We start from the raw sequence: 22,239 nt of genomic DNA on the forward strand, positions 1-22,239 counted from the left end.
ATGAATGGAGTTTCATAAAAAACAAGTTATTTCAGTTATAATATGAAGGATTTATATTATGAAGCCCTGTAGGATTTAATTTACCGTGTATGATCCTGACCATAACTCAAACAGGACCTTAAATTCTGTTATCAAATCTACTCCTCTGGGGCTAATTTTCTACTGCATTTCGTTTGTGCCAATTAATTCGTACGTTTAACAGGTTACAAAATAATTGCAAAGTGTGCATGCAAGGTAAGCATTTAAAACATTAACTTGCCTGCTAGCAAAGTGCATCACAGATGTCTCAGGTTGTGTTGAGTGCAATTAAATCTTAGAGGCAACGTACCAAACTTCTTTAATTAAGCTTGCAATGCCTCGGACTCGATTTGCAAATGGGAGCTGAGGTTTACATCCAGTAATAAAGCTTACCTCATCGTCCTCAGTGTTACCATCTGGCTCGCTGGTTTTCCCTTCCCAGAAATTTCTCATAGTTTCCACTCTTTCCAAGTAATGAAAGAAAGCCATTTTCCCTAACCTTCCATCGTTGGATCTCTTGTTGATTTCCTTCAACCTAGCCATCTTCCATGATTTATTAGACTCCATCAGCTTTATATCTTCGTATCTCGCCTGTTCGTGACCACCTTTCATGTTTTTCCATAAATATCTCACTTTACTGACTTGCAGATGTTTCCTCTTGCGCTCTGCGAACAAATAAAAGAACATTTTTTTTCTCCTTGTTTCTGGCTGAAGTTATCCGACACATTTTGAGGCAAGTAAAAGATAGGTCTCAGAAGTGAAAACTAAAAAAAAAATCTACTGAAGTCATTTTTATTTTATGATGTTATCTTTATTTCGTTCTGTGGCAGCCACACCTTGGTATGAATCCAATTCGCGTTTGTAAAATATTTTTTTGAAAACATGCTGTGAGGAATGTATTGAATTTTACTGGCTAATTTCTGCTAGTCTGGATGGTTAAAACAAAGGTAGGTTAACATTACTCTATATTTCAGTAAGGTTTAAAACACTAATCATTAAAAATACCGGTGAACTTTAGCAACTTTCCTTGAGAAGGTGTACACTAAAACATTACAGATCACAGAAAACTAAGTTTTCTAAGCACTGATGGACCAAGCTCAAGTTGCACATTGCACTGTCATTAACCGTCATTAACATTAGTGGAGCAACTATAGACCGGAATTTTGTGGCCCCTCTGGAGTGAGCTAGCAGGCAGGGGGTGTCAAATTGGGTGGGATAGAGGGGGTGTAGGGACCATGCCAGTCACCCACCTTCCTCCACTGGTATTTTACCAGCAGCCAGATGGGTGTCAGGCAACCCACTTACCTTTGGGTCAGTGAGGTCCTGGAGTGGCAAATTAATTGGGCACTTAAGGGTCTCTTCCTGCTGTGGCACATACCCTGGTGGTCTGGCTGAGCACTTGAGGCATCCTTCCTGTTCAGGCACAGAGAGTCTTCTCAGCAGAAGAAGCCATCCCCTCTTGAAATCCCCTACCTTATCTCCCGTTCGATGCCTGTCGCTTTGACAGCATCCATCTACTCGCCAGGCAAAGCCACTCCACTTAGCTTGAACTTCAGCTTCCAGCGACTCTCCTGCTCAGGGATTGAGTACAGACCCCGCAGTGACCACCATTCCCAATGGCGCTGCTAAGTCTGGAGAGCTGCCAAGAACCTGAATGATCAGGACTTCATGGAGGTGGGAAATCCTCACACATGGGGATGGTAGCCACCATCTCAGGCAATTAACAGCCTGAGCCAAGCAAAATTGTGTTGTGGCGTCCTGGGTCAGCAGAGGTAGTCTCAGCCCTGGCTAACCTGCTTGTGTGTGGGGCCACCACCTCCACCTAAAATGAAGCCCATTTTTGGTTCTCCATTAGCAGATAAAGGCAAAGTGCAAACACAAAAGGTAGGATGGAGAAGAACTGTGAAAGACCTAAACTGATGGCACCTATAATTCTTCCGTTAGGAACAGAGACTCGTTTTTTTTCTTATTGGGGTATTGATTCAGGTATTTAAACTGCTGAGAGGTGAAGATGATGTCGATGTATCGGCCATTTAGTCTGTCAATGCAGCACTGGAGATATGAACAGGAGTAGACCAATTGCCCCTTGTGCATGTTCTGGCATTCAATGAGACCATGCTTGATTTGCAAGCTGGGTCCAAATACTCATCTTCACTCCATATCCCTAAATACATTTGGTGAACAAAAATCTATCCATTCTCAGATTTAAAATTTAACACTTGATTTAGCATCAATTACCATTTGTAGAAGAGAGTTTCAAACTTCCAACAACCATTGTGTGGTAAGTTTTAAAAATTAACAAGCACCAATGTTTAAAGTTATTAAGATTCACGAGAGACTGGAAACCAGAAGATTTTTTTTTCTCCGCGCAGAAGTAGATGTTTCTGGAAAAAGATAGATATTTGCAAATCTTTGCCTCAGAAGATTAACTAGATGGGTAAAGTGGATGATATGGGAGATTGTACATGGATCATGTTGGGGGAAAGTTTGATAGGCTGTGTCATTTTTTGACTACATTCTTGTGAATGATCTGGTTTTATCAAAGCATGCAGTGCATTTGGAAGTTCACATATCCCCAAGAGTCTGGAACACAGGGAATATTTAAATGTTGCCTTAAAATTTGTAAAGATCTTCAGTGGTTTGAATTATATCAAAGCAGCCATCTTCTCTTGGGTTTCATTCACTGGAAAAATGGCTTGATGTCCAAGGCAGTCACTATCACGTTGCCTTATTATTAAAATCATAGGGCAAAATTTAAATCCTGAAAACAGTACCATATGCTTTGATGCAACACTGACCTCTGTCATTTAATTGTCTTAAGAGTGTCTCAACTAAATTCAAAATACAATGGGCAGAATTGTCCCATCCTGCCCGCCACAGGAATCATAGCAGGCAGGATCATGCAAAGGTCCATTGACCTTGGGCAGGATTTTCTGGTTTTGGGGTGAGCGCAGCCAGAAAATCCAACCCAAAGGGTTATATGTTCTATGACTTAGTCTCTGCAAAATAACCCAAATTGCTTTCAAATCATTATAAAGTTACTCTCTGTAGTAACAGACCAAGAGGAATCTTACATAACCCTTTACATCTACCCTAATTTAGCAATCTGCAGATGCACGCATTTTTTATCTGCTGAACTCAATTAGTGATACTCACTTCTAGGCCAGAAGTTTTAGTTCAAATTTCACACTTTGGGTTTGTAGCACAGGTTGCTGCCCTGAGGAAATTTTACAGGACCCCATCGTTCAGAGGAGACATCAAAGAAAGACCTGTCCACCTGCTCGAGTGGTTCAGGTCCATGTTAAAAATCCAAGCTGCATCTGAAGAACAAGAGAAAGTTGTGTATGTGTCTCAGATGTTTTATAAAAGGTATTTATCAATGTGGGATAGGTGAGTTAACACATGTATCCCTTGTGAATATCTTAAAACATTTGGCCACAAGTATTGCCAACATAAATTTAAAAGAAAAAACAGAAAATGCTGGATTAACTTACATTGTAGAAGGGTCACATGGACTCAAAACATTAACTTTGTTTCTCTCTCCACAGATGCTGCCAGACCTGCTGAGTTAATCCAGCATTTTCTGTTTTTATTTCAAATTTCCAGCATCTGCAGTATTTTACTTTTATTAATTTTAAAGATTTTGATGTTAATTTTAACTTAATCCAATTGGTCGGAAACTGAGTTCATCATGCCAAAAATTGAATTGACAGGCCACCCAGTTTTGCACTTGATTGATTTCAATAGAGAATAAAATCGCACCGAGTATAAACCAAGCTTTCAACTAGACACATTCAGACTTATGCCAGGTAGGTTAGATTAAAATTCCCTCTATTGCTTTTCTCATAAACTAGGATAGATTTCTCCGGATTTCCTGAATTGTTGTTAGACTGGCAACCTGGGCCTTTGTTAAATTTACAGTGAGGTCTGGAAGAATTTCACACTTACCTTTTTCTGGGAAAATTGAAGGTACAATATTACAAATTGCAACAGATCTTTGGAAAGAATAAACTGTGTGCTCAAGAAAGTATTTTTCATATTTTCCTATGTAAAAAATGCTTATTTTCTATTGTATTATTCTGTATAAAAGAAAAAAGAAAATGTGAGTCTTTCTCCTTCTCTCGTACTCAAATGTTCCTCTCTCTCTTTCTTCAATCATCTACTTTCTGTCTCCTTCTTTCCATCTGACCCCATGGCATTGAGACACTGACATTGGCCAGAATTCTCCGAACTCGCCTGCGACTGGAATTATCCAGTCCCGCTGCTATGAACAAAGCTATGGCTGAATGCCAAATTCTTTGCTCTCGCTAGCAGTGGTAGCAGGGCGTATGAGACTGGAGAATTCCAGCCATAATTGCCAACTTGGCTGCCTTTGTGAAAGAAGCTCATTGATCTGTTATGGAACTAGATCATTTTTTTCATTTCACTGGAACCAATGGGATAGAACTCATGCATGTTCTATAAAGAACAGTACAGCACAGGAAACAGGCCCTTCGGCCCTCCAAGCCTGTGCCGCTCCTTGGTCCAACTGGACCAATCGTTTGTATCCCTCCATTACCAGACTGCTCATGTGACTATCCAGGTAAGTCTTAAACGATGTCAGCGTGCCTGCCTCCACCACCCTACTTGGCAGCGCATTCCAGGCACCCACCACCACCCTCTGTGTAAAAAACATCCCTCTAATATCTGAGTTATACTTCGCCCCTCTCACCTTGAGCCCGTGACCCCTCGTGAACGTCACTTCTGATCTGGGAAAAAGCTTCCCACCGTTCACCCTATCTATCCCCTTCATAATCTTGTACACCTCTATTAGATCTCCCCTCATTCTCCGTCTTTCCAGGGAGAACAACCCCAGTCTACCCAATCTCTCCTCATAGCTAAGACCCTCCATACCAGGCAACATCCTGGTAAACCTTCTCTGCACTCTCTCTAACGCCTCCACGTCCTTCTGGTAGTGCGGCGACCAGAACTGGATGCAGTACTCCAAATGTGGCCTAACCAGCGTTCTATACAGCTGCATCATCAGACTCCAGCTTTTATACTCTATACCCCGTCCTATAAAGGCAAGCATACCATATGCCTTCTTCACCACCTTCTCCACCTGTGTTGCCACCTTCAAGGATTTGTGGACTTGCACACCTAGGTCCCTCTGTGTTTCTATACTCCTGATGACTCTGCCATTTATTGTATATCTCCTCCCTACATTATTTCTTCCAAAATGCATCACTTCGCATTTATCCGGATTAAACTCCATCTGCCACCTCTCCGCCCAATTTTCCAGCCTATCTATATCCTGCTGTATTGCCCGACAATGCTCTTCGCTATCCGCAAGTCCAGCCATCTTCGTGTCATCCGCAAACTTGCTGATTACACTAGTTACACCTTCTTCCAAATCATTTATATATATCACAAATCGCAGAGGTCCCAGTACAGAGCCCTGCGGAACACCACTGGTCACAGACCTCCAGCCGGAAAAAGACCCTTCGACCACTACCCTCTGTCTCCTATGGCCAAGCCAGTTCTCCACCCATCTAGCCACTTCTCCTTGTATCCCATGAGCCTTAACCTTCTTAACCAACCTGCCATGTGGGACTTTGTCAAATGCCTTACTGAAATCCATATAGACGACATCCACGGCCCTTCCTTCATCAACCGTTTTTGTCACTTCCTCAAAAAACTCCACCAAATTTGTAAGGCACGACCTCCCTCTTACAAAACCATGCTGTCTGTCACTAATGAGATTGTTCCGTTCTAAATGCACATACATATAAAGGGTGGACAATCACCCTGCCACGTGAATACCCAGGTATGACCCCAATATCTCCATACGTGTTTCAAAGTCATTCTCATTCTTTGTTTTCTCAGTAAGTGTGCCTTTCCCTCCATCTCCATGCTAGGTTGATTGGCCATGCTAAATTGCCCCTAAGTGTCAGGGAGATTAGCAGGGTAAATACGGGGATAGGGCCTGGGTGGGATTATTGTTGGTGCAGCCTCGATGGGTACTTTCTGCACAGTAAGGATTCTATGATCTCCCCTTTCTAATGTTAGGACTTCACTGTCTAAAGATATCAATCATTTGATTTGTGTTGATCACTTTATTGATCTCTGCATGTTTTTCTCCTGTTTAACCATCTATGTGCCTGTCACGCCTTTTCTTCATTTGTTGTTGCTTTGTGTTCTTTTTAACTTCGGCTTTCCTTTCATCTTGCTGATCATTTCTCATTTGGCCCTCACTAATTGTCCTTTGGGCCCACTGCCATGAATAGGCACTTTTAATTGAGCTTTTACATTCAATTTCCCAAGCCTGGCTCTGCACCCCATTGATAAACTACATGGACCAGGATCTGGGTGTTCAGCCATTTTGGCTGAGGAGATTCTGGTGCCACAGAACAGAGCTTAATGAACAAATCCGAACCAGGGCATGAACGAGTAAAATTTAAAAAATAATAACTCAAAGGCACAAAACAATTTTAAAATAATCGGAAAGAATGCAAAACAATTGAAAAATGGAAAAGATTACATTGTTTACAATAGGGAAGTAGGGAAAAAAATAGAAATTATCAGCAAGGAATAAAAATGTTAAAGTGTTAAAATGATGGCTTTGACATTCTTTGCGAATGTCATTATTGAAATGTTATTGGTCTATAGCAGTGGTGGGCAACATAGGCTCATGAGTGGGTTGCATGAGTGGCCCTCCTTTATCTCAGTGGGCTACAAGATTGAAATTGGGCTTGTTCACTAACTATGATCCTTGAATAAGATTGAATACACTTAATGCACGCCAAATATTTCATTACAAGTTATAGAAAATGCTTGATCATTCATATATTAATAGAACAGTCATCAACTTCATGTGGTAAAAACAAAAGAAATATTTACACTTGATTGGACGCAGAAGGAGAGCACAAGTCAATGTTATGTGCAATCAGCATGCACCTCACTTCACTTGTCCTTGCTTTACATGCGTATCACTTCAATCATACTGGTTGGAAAAAAAATACGTGGATGGAAACCAGCAGAATCTGCGCATAGGCAACAGTCAATAAAATGTCTCGTGGAGTGCACTCAGAATCCTGATGACAGCATGTTGCCCAACATTGTTCTATAATGATGATGTGATCATACGTTCGGCACAGTTCAATCAGCAAAGCTGGAATCATTCTACAAACATACAGTGACACATATTTACAGACACAGAACTTTTAATCAGATTTGTACTTAATAAGATTTTTATTTAATAAATGCTGAATTCCATTCGACTATTATTTTCAAGAACAGCCATAAACTAATATATTTTTTCATATAGGTTCTTCCACAGTGAGTTGAGTTTGCCCTTGCCATAGTTCCATTTTCTTTATCTGTAAGATGTCAACCCAACACTAAGTTCATAATTCCGGTCTAGAGTACATGAGATCAGCGTGAAAATCGCATTACGCTACCAAATTCAGAAATCCAAAAATGTTGTTTTTATTGCAATAAATCAGATCCAGAATGTTTTTACTCTAAAGAATATGTGGTGCCTGTTCATTAACAATTCCAGCAGAGGAAGCCAAGGTCTCTGTTTTCTAATATTCAGTATGTTTCTTGGCAAACAGTCTGGAATGTCAATGTGAGAGACATGAAAGGCTAGCAACAAAAAACGGAATCGGGAAATCAAGGCCAGCGTATGCATAATTCTTCTCATCCAGACTCTCCAGATGAAACACGCCATGAATGCATTGAATAAACTTGTAGCAAGCTAACGCATCAGGGATCCGTCACTTTACCAGAACTGGGAAGTGCAGATCTAAACCTTCAGGGCCAAGAAATTGAAACCAAATGCATTTTGAAGGATCAAGTAGCATTGAGACTATTGCAATTTACGTAAACAATAAATCAATCAGCAGCATCAGAGTAGAGAGTATGTTTCAATTACTTGGTGTGTTTCTGGACATTTATGAGGCTAAACTATCCAGTTGAGGCCATGAAGTTGAATTTTCATGGCTATAAAGTGAGAAGGAGACCAGGGCCGAGATTTTGCATTCCTGTTCTCATCGGACAAGAATGACAATGGGAGTGCAAAATCGCATGACAGGTCCAAAACATGTTATACGTCGGCATCACTATTGTCCCCGCACCGACCCCCACCAGTGACATAATGGACATTCAATATCGGTAACTCTAGGCTACCACCAGGTTTTGCCGGCATGATGAGGCATCGTCGCACCCCCCCCGCCCCACCCCACCTCCCACACTTCTCACATGACGGTGAAATACTCCCCCTTGGGTTTTTTTTGGCAGTGTTGTAAGTTCTGGAAAGAAAACTGACCTGTTTCTCTCCGGTTTTCTTGCCGGAAACAACACTCTGCCATTTTTTGGTAAGATCCACGTCCCCCACCCCCCCCGCCACTGCAAGTAGATTTCCCTGATAATTTTCCTTTCCAAACTTCAGACACATTTAACTTGACAATTTGCAAAATCATGCCTCCATGTACTCCAAATGAAACACCTTCGAAGAGTTCGTTCCACAAAATAACTCAGCACTGTGTCACCATTACCTCCCTGGATACCTCCTCTGTCTCTGATCTGGTGCAGTATTGGTCTAATATCCAACACTGGATGAGCAGAGATTTCCTGAGAGGAGTGAAGTCATTGTTTTTTTGGACCCTGTCACAAATTCAATTCCCTGGCCACTATTTCCATCCCTCAACGTAATCTGAGCAACATTGTTCACAACCTTTGTGTTGTGTTTCACACTAAGATGAGTTTGCAGCCACTTATCTGCATCATCACCATGACTGCATACTTTCACCTGAATAGCATTGCTTGATTCCATCAGTTAATCTGCTACAAAAACACTCATCCATACCTTTCTTATTGCTAGACTTTACTGTTCAAACATACTGTAGCCTGGACTCCCATCTTCCATCCACATAAACTTGAGCTCATCCAAACTCTGCTGCTCGTATCTTAAGTTACTACAAATCTTGCTTGCCCATCTCTCTGTATGAGTTTTGAAATGCAATCATGTAAGATAGGTCCTATCTGGCTTGCTGTAGTCATGTGACCTCTGCCAAGCATCACAAGGCTGGGGGAACCATCTTACATTCAGTTCAAACAAAGACATTGTGCTAGAAATACTGCACCTCTTTGAGCATTTAACAATCTGTGCACTTGCAGACTTTCACAGGCCTCCAGTCCAATAACACCGCAGTCTTAGAATCTTCATTCTTGTTTTCAAATCCCTCAATGGCCTCATTTCTTCCTATCACTTTACTCTCCTTCAGCCTCACACATTGGTGTATTTGCACTCACAATTCTGGTCTTTTCCACCTCCCCGATTTTCATCACTTCATCTTCTGGTGATTGTACTTTCAGTGGTCTTGGCCACAAGCTCTGGAACTCTTTCTGTAAACCTTTCCACTTCTTGACCTCTCTGTCCCCGATGCTCCTTAAACCATCTTTGATCAAGTTTTTTTCCATTTCTCTCCTTGCCTCTTTGTTTTCTCTCCTATCATTCACTCCTATGTTGTCTATATATTTAATGCCTGTCTCTTTCCTAACCCTCAATTGTCCGGTTATGGTGTCCCACTGATGCTTATTTTTTTCTTTCCTTTGAGCAGAATATTTTTTTCCCTGCACTATGTTTCCTGTTGCTGATCTATACCAATGTTTGGCAAAATAGATGCCCATTTTATTTCCCCAAGTTCAATCCTCAGCCTCTCAAAATCAGTTTTCCTCCAAACTAGTAACTTGGTTTTTATCATACTAATGCCCTTCGCTCTCATCATTTTATATTATGGTCACTATTGCCTTGATGTTCCCCTACTTTTACTTCTCTTATCTGCTGTAGTTCATTCTCCAGTACTAAATTCAATAGCCAATCTTCCCGCTTTGGACTTTTTGCATGTTGGGTTATTGAACCTTTAATCCTTTGTTTCCTTTATCTACCTCTTCCATCCAATTAATAACAAGTTGCGGAAATCCTCCATGCTTAGTATTCCATGTTTTTTTCACTTAATTCCCTAATTTGTCTGCATATTTCTTCCTCCGCCTCCCTTCCATTGTAGATTACACCTATCGTGTGATTGATCCTTTATAAGACCATAAGGCCATAAAAGAAAGGAGCAGAATTAGGCCATTCAGCCCATTGGGTCTGCTCCACCATTCAATCATGGCTGATACATTTCTCAACCCATTCTCCCGTCTTTTCCCCATAACCTTTGATCCCCTTACCAATCAAGAACCTATTTATCTCTACCTTAAATACACTCAATGACCTGACCTCCACAGCCTTCTGTGGCAATGAATTCCATACATTCACCACCCCTGGCTGAAGAAATTCCTCCTCATCTCACTTCCAAAGGGTTGTCCCTTTACTCTGAGGCTGTGTCCTTGGATCCTAGTCTCTCCTACTAATGGAAACATCTTCCCCACGTCCACTCTATCCAGGCCTTTGAATATTCTGTAAGTTTCAAAGAGATTCCCCCTCATCATTCTAAATTCAATTGAGTACAGCCTCATCCTTCTAAACTCCATAGAGTACATAAGTGACCAGGTAATCTTAACTGATGTTGACTGAGTACAAAATATTGACCAGTACGAATTCTCCTGGTCTTAATCGAAATGATGATGCAGACTATTTTACATCCAGCTGAGGGGAAATAGGACCTCAGGTTAACATCTCATCTGAAAAACAGCAACTTTGACAGTGCAGCACTATCTTGGTTTAGATTTTGAGATATCACCTTTGACAGTGCAGCAATATCTTGGTTTAGATTTTGTTGCTCAGGGCCAGAAGTGGGAGTTGAAGCTACGGACTCAAGAGGTAAGACTACCAACTGAGCCATGGCTGACATTCCATTCTGAGATTCTATTGCAATCTTCAAAGTGGAATACTTGGGGGGAAAAAACATTTTCCAGGCTCTCATAGGGGAGTGAGACTAATTAGAGAACTCTTTCAAAGGAGTCATCACATACACAGTATTGTCCATCCATATAGATCCTGGTTTTGCTTTGCTGATAGCTGCACCCACTTTTTCTACTGACATTATGTTAATTCTGTGCAAATGCTGCATGATCATCTCTTTAAGAAAAGTCCATATTTTACTCAAAACGGACTTCAAGCTCAGGATTCCTTTGTCAATTCTGTTATCCTTTTACAAGTAAAACTCAAATCTTTCTCCATTTGATCCCCTAGCACTAGGTGGTGGCCAAGTGGTAATTTCGCTGGACTAGTAATCCAGAGACCCAGAATAATGCTCCGGGTTCAAATCTCACCACGGCAGATGGTGAAATTTGAATTCAATAAAAATCTGGAATTAAAAGTCTAATGATGACCATGAAATTACTGTCGATTGTCATAAAACGAACATCTGGTTCACTAATGTCCTTTAGGGAAGGAAATCTGCCGACCTTACCTGGTCTGGCCTACATTGACTCCAGACCCACAGCAAGTGTTTGATTCTTAAATACCCTCAGGGATGTGCAATGAATGTTGGCCCAGCCAGTGACGCCCACATCCCATGAACAAATAAAAAAAATCTTCTGCAATACCTCATTATTTCTGGAAGGTTTGTGTCTGAGTTCCTGCAATTTCCTCCTGTAGTTCCTTAAGGAGATTCGGATGTGGCGACTAGGGGATTTTCACAGTAATTTCATTGCAGTGTTAATGTAAGCCTACTTGTGACACAAATAAATAAAAATAAACTTTCAGGGACATCTTCTCCAGCCCATGAGATCTATTTACCTTTAGACTGCAAAGCTGTTTAACAACCAGCTGGAGGAGGGTTTGTAGTGGAGTTCCCCAGCAGTCGATATTGGGACTCTTGCTTTTCCTGATATATATTAATGATCTAAGTCTTGGTGTGCAGGGAACAAGTTCAAAGTTTGCGGAAGACACAAAACGGGGAAGTATTGCAAACTGTGAAGAGGACAGTGTAGAACTTTAAAAGGACATAGACAAGTTGCTGGAATGGGCAGTAGGTAGCAGATAAAGATCAATGTGAAGAAGTGTGAGGTGATGCATTTTGGTAGGGGGAACATGGAGAGACACTAAAAAATGAGGGGTGAAGTTCTTAAAGGGGTCCAGGAGCAGAGAGACTTGGGTGTATATGTGCATAGATCATTGAAGGTGGCAGGACAGGTGGAGAGAGCAGGTAATTAAATTCTGGACGTGATTAATAGAATAGAGTACAAGAGCAAGGAGGTTATGCTGAAATTATACAAGACATTAGTTAGACTTCAGCTGGAATATTGTGGAAAGTTCTGGGGGCCACACTATAGAAAGGATGTGAACACGTGGGAGAGGGTGCAGAAGATGTTTACAAGAATGATTCCAGAAATGAGAAACTTCAGTTGTAAGGATAGATTGGAGAAGTTAAGACTGTTCTCCTTGGAGGGTAGAAGGCTAAGAGGAGATTTGCTGGAGATGTTCAGAATTTTGAGGGGCTGAGCAGAGAAGACAGGGAGAAATTGTTCCCGCTTGTAAGATAATTGAGAACAGCAGGGCACAGACTTAAAATGATTTGCAAAAGAAGTAAATGTGATGTGAGAAAAAACTTTTCACACAACGAGTAATTCGGGTCTGGAATGCACTATCTGGGAGTGTGGTGGAGGCAGGTTCAATTGAGGCATTCAAGATGGCATTAAATGATTACTTGAATTGAAACAATGTGCAGGCATACAGGGAAAAGGCAGGGAATGACACTAAATCATAATACACATTTGGAGAGCTGGTGCAGGCATGATGGGCCAAATGGCCTCCTGCTGCATTGTAACAATTTTGTGACTCTGTGAACCATTCCCTTAGATAATCATTTGAATAGCATTACAACCTATGCCTGCAGCATCCTTCAGTCAGTTCCCATTCTGATAAAATGCATTACCCGACTTTTTGGAAAAATTGAGGCAAAATATTATCTTTAGCCCTTTGGCAGCCTGTATAGCATTGGTTGTTCTATCCACATCCATCAATGGCCTCACCTTACCCCTTAGTTTTAGTTTAACAATTAATCAAATGAAACAATATATATGTTATTATCCTGCACTTCTGTTGCCAAATTCAATTTAAGAACTTCTTTGTCATTTTGACGCCCTTTTTACACTTGAGGTAGATCTTTCTGTATTGAGTCAGTACCAGTGCTGTGCCATTTCCTTACATGACCTTAAATTAATTGAACCTGTTGTCCATTATCTGACTCTTGCAATTTGGGTCAGAGAAGATCAGATCTCAGCTACTTCCTTTGATTGGACAGAAGTTCAGATTTCGCCACTCTTTCCTCTTAACTCAAACCTCTTAACATTAGGAATCAGCCTTGCATCTTTTCTCTGAAATGCATCTGGTGCTTCAATCAGTGGCAAGGACTAGACAAGTATGTCCAAGAGTGGTCAGCTCAGACACTATACTGTATGGTTAACGTTATATAAGTTGCTCAGAAGTGGACTGCACTGTTTTGGCTTTATTCATTTCATAGAACCACAGATAACTATGGTATAGAAGGAGGCCATTTGGCCCACTGAATCTGCACCGACTCATTCGAAGAGCAATCCAGGTGCTGGCACCAATTTGCTGTTACCGAACAAGTGCATTCTTCCCAATGTTGACTATCTCTCATAAGCTAATTTTTACACGATGATTGAGTAGATAGAGTGGGAATGTTTAGCTATTGGCTGGAATTCTCCAGCCGTTCACTGCCTACCGTTGCAGCAAGTGAGGACAGAGAATTTGGTGCTCAGCCAAATCTCCACTCACTGCAGTGGAACCAGAAAATCCTGCTGGCATGAACGGCCAGAAAATTCCAGCCATTGAGTCTGTACCAGCACTTTGAGAGAACTACCTAATTAGTCCCATTCCCTCATTCCTTCCCCACAACCCTGCAGTTTTTTTCTCCTTCAAGTACTTCGCCAAGATTATTGTTCAATTTATATCCATCACTCTATCAGGTACAGTCGTGTATTCAAAATCCTAACCAGCCGTTGTGTAAAATAATCTTCCTTCTTGTCACCTCTACATCTATTGTCAATCATCTTAAATTTGTGTCCTCTTAACCTTTCAACCATTGGAATCAATTTCTTTCCATTTACTCTGTATAAACCCTTCATAATTTTAAACAGCTTTATCAAATCTCCTCTTAGCCTTCACTGCTGGAAGGAAAACATGTTGAGCATCAAATATACTAAGACCCCAGATCATTTTTTCAAATTCTTATTCCATCCAAAAAATTCAAGTTGAATCCAATTCATAGTCCCTACAAGAGGGACAAACAAGATCCAAGATGAGGTATTGCACGCCATCCTGGCTTGATCTGATGCTTCATCCTAGCCAAAAGGCCGAGGTGCCTTTGAAAAATTGCACCAAGTAAAGCCTCGGTTTAATCCCATCGGCTATCCGGATCCTTTACTATACTCTATCCTGGGCAAACCACCATCACAGGCGTCAGCACACCCCAAGTGCAATTGGGTAGTCTCATCGCCTGCATGATCGTGGTTTCGCCCCTGTCAGGTTGAGACCCCAGATCTTGTTAAACTTCAACCTTCACTGGTACAACATGACATGGATTCTGGAGTATCTTACATTTTCTCTTCCTATATGCAATTCTTCGTACTTCACTAAACTTGATCTGCCATTGTTCATGTGTTGACATCTCCTGTTCAACTCATTGTGTGATTCCTGAGCTGATTCCTCCGAAGCCACTTTCCCTCCAAGTTAGGCAATCATCTGGAGTTTGACTGAAAAAAAAGGAAACTGCAGATGCTGTAATCCTGAAGCTAAAGCAGCAAATTCTGAAACACTTAATAATTGGATGGGATTTTCCAGCCATTGGCAGGATCTCCTGGAACCCTTCCCCATGCCCCACGCTGAGGGTTCCCTGGTGGTGGAGGGTGTGAACAGTGGGAATTTCCATTGACAGTGGTAGGACTGGAAGATCCCACTGCTGGCCAATGGTGGGCCTCCTCTGCCACTGCAATACATGCACAGGGGAGGGGGCAGAAAATCCCAGCACCTGTGGAGAGAACTGACAAGTTTATGGTGGGGTTGGGAATGGTTTGTGTTTGCCTACCACCTCTCTCAGACTGAAAAATGGGGTGCAGACAAAAACTTTATAAAAAATCTCCTGCCCACTCTGCACTCAAATCTTGCCAACTCAATTTTCAATGTTCAAATCAGAGTCCAATGGAGGACCTGTGATTCTACTTTCAAGTATGAATGGATGGAGATAGGTATTGCATGTGAAATGTCTGGTCCAGTGGTCCTACATTTTCTAAATATAAGTTTCAATAATTTGAAATCTTAAACATCTTTCCCACTTTCTCTAGTGTGACGGACGGATCATAGAATCCCTACAGAGCAGAAGGAGGCCATTCAGCCCATCAAGCCTGCACCAACAACAATCCCACCCAGGCCCTCATCCTGTAACACTATGCATTTACCCTGCTATTCCTCCAGATGCTAAGGGGCAATTTACCATGGTCAATCACCCTAACCTGCATTCTTTGGAGGAAACCGATGCAGACGCGGGGAGAACATGCAAACTCCACACAGACAGTCACCCAAGGCCGGAATTTAACCTTTGTCCCTGGCGCTGTGAGGTAGCGGTGCTAACCACTGTGCCACGATGCCACACCTTACATCCAGTAATGGATGTGCTGCCTTTTCCTTAGATGGGACAATGGAAATGTTCGGTGCTTAGGAAGGTATCCTGTATTGTAATATTGTGCTAATGGCCTCATATTTTAGGACTATGAAGGAAGGAAGTTGAAGGGGAAATTTATTTGAGTGTATTTCTGGCCATCACTAAGCAGTGATGGTTTAGAAAGACATGCAGTACCAGTCGGTATAGTGCAACTGCGCACATAAGCTGAAATTTAAACACACGGCCCTCATAACTAAATTAACTCACATAGCCTGGAAAGGAGAAAATAATTTTTTAACTGAACAAATGAATGAATGTGGTTTTCCATTTTCATATCTTACTCATGTCTACTGATGATAAAATGGCCAAAGGAATATAAAAGGATAATCACACTAGTGTTTGCATCATCGACTCAGATTTGTCGAATCCACAGTGATCAACCTAGATATAAACCTGACATAGCAAAGGTCAATGAACAAGTGAAAACTTGTCATTAGCAAAATATAGTGGCAATTTTCAAAGTATCTTGAGGGGCAAAAGATTTTTCTTTAGTTCTGGCTGTATACTTTAACAGTTATAAGCTCGAGTGTGTATAGTAATCAGCTTCATCTGTTTTGCTCATAGGGTCTGTTTCACACATGGGTCGTAACAGCAAAAAGATAGCTTTTTTGTGCTGTTATAAAATGTGATCATTACAGGGATCTGTTAGTGTGTGTGAATGATGAGTGATGTGCTGGACTGGTGGCGTTCAGTGTGCTGAGCAATGAAAACATAAATAATTGGGGAACATTTCATGCTTAAATCTGGATAATACATTTAACTGTTATGCTCAGACGAGCATTGCTATGTAATGGGAGAGGATGGGAAATGATTTGGTACATTGGCATTCCGCACGCGTACATGTGGAACCAACTGCGGTTGTTTCTGTTTTATTCTTCCTAGTGAAAACTGTTTGATTTCTGCAGAGTGCTGTGAATTCCTGAAATGACAAGTAGTACCATTGTGCAAAACCCACTGCTTTCTATATTATTTCATCGCGGGTTTCTGTGTAAAAGTCAATTCTGTAGCAAATTTGCTGACATGAAAAACCTTGGAATCAAAACCGCGGGCTTAAATTATTCATTATTGCAAATAGACGCACAAGTGAGCCAAAAATGTTCTGTCTCATTTTTTTTAAATTTGGACGTGTAATTAAATGATTAGAGGGTAAAGGCCTATTTAATGACCTCCAGCTGGACATCTAATCAATCATCAAACCTTAAACAGTTGCCCTGAAATACATCCACCATGACGTGCATACCAAAGACATGTTTTACAGATGGTTTAGAACAGATTTTCAAGTATTGAATTGAAGGGTCATTTGTCAATTAGGTGTTAGAAGAAGAATCTGGTATCCATTTAACAGTGCTTTTATTTGCAATCGGCAATTATCCTTCATGTGCATCATATTTTAGTGAGACCTAAAATAACTCATGACTAAGCCTCCCCCCTCTCCCTGATAGGTTCCTCTATCTGTTGTTGTTTCTACTTTTGAATAGAATATCCATTAAATAAAGACCCCCCCTGCCCCCTAACCCCACCCCACTCCACCGTACCTGTGGGATATTACAGTCCTGCCAAACTGAATGGAGATTTAAATGCCTCACCATATCCACCGGGTGTAGGGGAGAGACATGCCACAGCAGAGCTGTAAAATTTGCTTGAAAGAATTTGCTTGCAAACTTATTTCAGCATGAGTAATGTAAAATAAATCATAGATCAAAGACTTTCTACAGTGCAGAAGGAGGCCATTCAGCCCATCAAGCCTGCACCGACAACAATCCCACCCAGGCCCTATCCCCATAACCCCACGTATTTATCCAGCTGATCCCCTGGCACTAAGGAACAATTGAGCATAGCCAATCAATCTAACCCGCACATGTTGGGAGTGTGGGAAAAAACCGGAGCATCTGGAGGAAACGCACGTAGACATGGGGGGAATGTGCAAACTCTACACAGTCACCCGATGCTGGAATTGAATCTGGGTCCCTGGTACTGTGAAGCAGCAGTATTAACCACTTTGCCACTAGGGGCATTTTCTACACCCACCCCGCCCCCAAGTATGTTTTCCGTCAGTGCCGGTGGCTCACCATTGGCCACTGGTGGGATCTTGCATTCCTGACGATATCTACAGTGCTTTGCGTGGCTCACCCGTCCTGCCACCAGAAAACCCACCGCAGGGGAATCCCACCAGCCGGGAGAGGCCAGAAAATTCAGCCCTGTGGGTTTATTTTGCTGATGTCGCTTGTAACATTCAAAATAAAAGATGACTATATTCATTCTTATGGAATTCAGGGTAGAGGTGAGAAAAGTAACAACAGCAGCTGCTGTGTCACCCAGCATCTCACAATGATGGCGGTGGCTGATATAATGTCCAGGTATCAGCATTGCCCCTCCGATACAATTTTATCTGAAAACAACATTGTCCCTAACTTGAAGAAAAGGCTGATGTAAATAAATTTAAAATTCTAAGGTTCAAAGCATTGGTGCAATTCTCTAATAGCTAGGGAAGCCGACCAAAGCCTAATTTAAATTTATCTCAATATTTCAACATGTACAGCAACTCGCCAAGTCTCCTTCAACAACACCTTCCCAAGAAATGACCTGTACCAGCTAGACAAACAAGGGCAGCAGACGCTTGGGAACATGACCACCAGCATGTTCTCCACCATGTCACAGATTACGCTGACATGGAACTGCTGGTATATGGCCGTTCCTTCACTGACCCTGGGTCAAAACCCTGGAACCTTCTCCCTCCCCCCACCTCAAACAGCATTTTGGGGGTACCTACACCACATGGACTCCAGCGGTTCGAGGTGACTCACCAGCAGCTGTGAGCCTTGCCAGTGATATTCACGTCAGGGGAACGAATGAAGCAAAAATAGAAATTAAATGATGGTTAGTTTTACGCACTGCCAACAAAATTAGCCCATTGCAATAAATATGTCTTCTATAGATGTCTAGGTAGGATGATGGGGGAGTTCATTTGGTGAGACTGGAATAATGCATGTTTTTTTCAGATGACCACCGTAAATGTTATAAATGAATCCAGTGACCAAGGTTGGGAACTTCCCTCAGAGCTGCTTCACCAGGAATGCGATAGTGAGTCAGTGCTGCTGAAGAGAGACTTGGAGAACACGCATGTGGCAGCACGTGGCATTACGTATGAACATCAGGATGCGGTGAGAACAGATGTTTGAGGAATGCTGCATGTCCCAGAGATATCTGTAACTGTGGCAGGATCGGAAACATGAATGCTGGAATTTTAGTTGGAATCCACGTGGAATAAGTGAGAGCCGCAGACAGATCCTGGGGAAGGAAATGTGGTTGTGAAAACACATTTTAGTGGATACCTGATCAAAGATGCAAAGGGAAGTAGAAAACGATGAAGGTGAACATTGGAGAAGAGACAAATGTAAATCCCATCAGAGAGTAGAGCAGAACCTTCTCGAACCGGGTGCCACTGGTTAAAAATAAAGGGCTGCTCATTTAAGACGGAGAAGAGGGGAAACCTTTTCTCTCAGAGCGTCGTGAGTCTCTGCAACTCTCTCCCTGCAAAGGCAGTGGTAGCGGAGTCTTTGAATATTTTTAAGGCTGAGCAAAAGAGATTCTTGATTAACAAAGAGGTGAAAGTTATCAGCAGTATTAAATGTAACTATTTTATTTTCGAAGCCACACATAATAATTCCAATATCATAATTTCAATAGTCCAAAGATGTTCAGATTAGATGGATCGGCCATGTTAAGTTGCCCCTTAGTGTCCCTCATGTTAAGAGGAATAGCCGGGTAAATGTGCGGGATTACAGGGATAGGGTGGGGGAGAGACATGGATAAGATGCTCTGTCAGAGAGTCGGTATAGACTCGATGGGTCAGATAGCCTCCTTCTGCTCTGTAGGGATTCCATGATTCTAATCAATGATTCATTATGCCCATGTACTAAGGTGTACATATGCTAATGCCTACAAAATTTTAAATGATTCATTCATTTATAGAAATTTCTTTTGAATAAACTTAAAAGTTGTCATAGGAAACACTACAATTCCTAATACTGCAAAGTTATTTGCTCTTTTTCTTTCCTTTCCATGACAATACTCAAAGCAAGCCAGTTAAAAATGTATATAAAATGTTATCACTCTGAATTAACTTATGGTTTAATGAAACGCATCACGTAGTTTAAATAGTTGAACATCATGAAGCGAGGATGTCTGACTGTTCCACTAGATGTCCCCGCTCATTGCCAAACTCTCTGATTGTGTGCAATTCTGGTCACCTCACTATAAGAAGGATGTGGAAGCGCTGGAAAGAGTGCAGAGGAGATTTACCAGGATGCTGCCTGGTTTGGAGGGTAGGTCTTATGAGGAAAGGTTGAGGGAGCTAGGGCTGTTCTCTCTGGAGCGGAGGAGGCTGAGGGGAGACTTAATAGAGGTTTATAAAATGATGAAGGGGATAGATAGAGTGAACGTTCAAAGACTATTTCCTCGGGTGGATGGAGCTATTACAAGGGGGCATAACTATAGGGTTCATGGTGGGAGATATAGGAAGGATATCAGAGGTAGGTTCTTTCCGCAGAGAGTGGTTGGGGTGTGGAATGGACTGCCTGCAGTGATAGTGGATTCAGACACTTTAGGAACATTTAAGCGGTTATTGGATAGGCACCTGGAGCACACCAGGCTGATAGGGAGTGGGATAGCTTGATCTTGGTTTCAGATAAAGCTCGGCACAACATCGTGGGCCGAAGGGCCTGTTCTGTGCTGTACTGTTCTATGTTCAATGTATCTCATGGTTATACAGGCATAAATCACTAAATTAAATCAGAACATAAGAACTAGGAACAGAAGTAGGCCATCTGGCCCCTCGAGCCTGTTCCGCCATTCAATAGGATCATGGCTGATCTTTTTGTGGACTCAGCTCCACTTACCCACCCGCTCACCATAACCCTTAATTCCTTTAAAAATCTATCTATCGTTCCTTAAAACATTAAACAAGGTAGCCTCAACTGTTGCTATGCTGAGGCACACAGAACACATTCTTGAATCTTTACATGCTGTATCTGTTTCACAGCTCTTGGTGAACATTCAGTTAAAGTTAATTTATTAGTCACAAGTAAGGCTTACATTATTGCAATGAAGCTACTGTGAAATTCCCCTCGTGCCATATTCCGGTGCCTGTTTGGGTCAATGCACCTAACCAGCACATCTTTCAGACTGTGGGAGGAAACCGGAGCACCCGGAGGAAACACACGCAGACTCAGGGAGAACGTGCAGACTCCGCACAGACAGTGACCCAAGCCGGGAATCGAACCCGGGTCTTTGGCGCTGTGAGGCAGCAGTGCTAACCACCGTGCTGCCCTGTTCTTGTTATAGAGAGAGAGGAGGACTCAGACAGAAATTAAAATAATAATCGCTCCAAGATTTAGTAGAGGATGAAGATGAAATCCAGGTCACGAGCAGTGATAAATGTAATACCAGGAAAAAAGATAAGAAATAATAACAAAATAACTGATCGATATACAATAGAAGCCATAAAATACAAAAGGTTGAATTTTATGTTGCACAGGGGTCTACAACCCCCCACATTTAATGTCAGGCACAGACCAGCTCCCGTTCCATGGCTTGTCCAGCAACAGTTTAACGGTTTGCGGATCGTTAATTGGCCCCAGCTCCTCCATCTGGGGAGAAAGTCCCATCTCTGAGAGCTGCCAGGTTTCCTACTTGGCACCCGCCTCTGCCTGCCACGGGAAAAACTGCAGAATTTGAGTGGCTATTAATTGGCTCATGGGCAGGCGAGCTACCTGGCACCTGCCCCCAGGGTTGCCAACCCTCCAGGATTGGCCTGGAATCTCTAGGAATTGAAGGCAATGTGTCAGGCGGCACAGTAACATTTTGGGGCAGTTGCCACAAAGTCTCAATGGGGGCAAAAGTCTCTAAGGCTCTGCTCCTGTACCATACTGAGGAACTGTAAACAATGTAATACACCTTGACTACATGCACCAGAGAATATCACATAAAGTAAATTGTTGCATGACAGACAGTGGCCATTTGGCCCACTGTGGCTGCACAGGCTGTCCGAATGAGCATTTAATCTACCGCTATTCTCCTGCCTTCCCCCTGTGATCCTGCACATTGATAATCATCTAATTCCCTGTTGAATGCCTCAATGGAACCTGCCTCCCCAACACTCTCAGGCAGTGCTTTCCAAACCTGAACCACTCACTGGGTGCAATCTTACTATTCACGCCATGCACCTGTTGCATTGAGGTCAGAGAATTTGGCAGCCAGCCAAATCTCCATTCACTGCATTGGGATGGGAAAATCCCACCAGCGTGAATGGTGGTAAAATTCCAGCCATAGTGTTTCTTCGGGTCCTTGATTCTTCCACCAATGGGAACAGTTTCTCCCCTGTCTACTCCTGTCCAGGCCCCTCGCATTTTTTTAAAATCAAGTTTTCCCTGGAAGTGCAGTGGAGGCAGGTTCACTTAAGGCATTCAAGAGGGCATTAGATGATCTCTTGAATAGTAACAATGTGCAGGGTACAGGGAGAAGGCAAGAGAATGACACTAAGTCATGA

Source organism: Mustelus asterias, chromosome 2 (assembly GCF_964213995.1).
Source record: "Mustelus asterias chromosome 2, sMusAst1.hap1.1, whole genome shotgun sequence".
Classification (NCBI taxonomy): domain Eukaryota; kingdom Metazoa; phylum Chordata; class Chondrichthyes; order Carcharhiniformes; family Triakidae; genus Mustelus; species Mustelus asterias.